The following is a 726-nucleotide window of genomic DNA, read 5'->3' on the forward strand; positions in this document are numbered from 1 at the left end:
ATATTTACATTGATAACTTTCATATATCCATCCCAAACCATCTGTCCAGCTAAAATCTGACTATCAAATAAGCACATTTACATTTCATGTCAAAAATAAAATTAAATTGATACTACTTGCTACAACTTGTGTCTGTTCTATGATCCCGATCTTAGTATATGTCTACATTAACTATACTGCTGGCCAAAGTGAGAAACTTCCCTTAGCTCAAAACTAATCAAGAACCATTAACTCACTTTTGAAAATATAGAAAATATTCAAGCTTACCTGTTTAATATCGCCAATATTCCATTGCTTAAATTGACCCTTCTTTTCCTTAATTTGAACTTCTAAATTCACCTATTCCCATCTAGTCTCTCCCACTCTACTTCTAAAAATGCTTCAAAAGCCACACATATACCACAGTAGATTTATCAGTGCAAAATATGTTTTACTAGGTTGCCTTCTTGCTTAAACCGTTAAATGATTCTTTGTCTCCCATAAACTCAGCATTTAAATATTTTCATATTTGACATATGTTTATATATTCATCTCATATTTCCATCCCAGAAACTGGTCTAACAACATTACCAAAATCTTAACCTCCTGCCCTTCTCTCATTTGGTTTTCAGCATTAGAAAGTATCAACTCTGATGAAGTGACAACCCATCTGTTTCTGTTTATATGCATGGTGGACATGAATGAACAGACTAAGGAGCAGAGCAGTGGCTACTGCTGCGAAGGCCA

The sequence above is a fragment of the Galeopterus variegatus genome, unplaced genomic scaffold, assembly GCF_000696425.1.
Source record: "Galeopterus variegatus unplaced genomic scaffold, G_variegatus-3.0.2 Scaffold22185, whole genome shotgun sequence".
Lineage (NCBI taxonomy): Eukaryota > Metazoa > Chordata > Mammalia > Dermoptera > Cynocephalidae > Galeopterus > Galeopterus variegatus.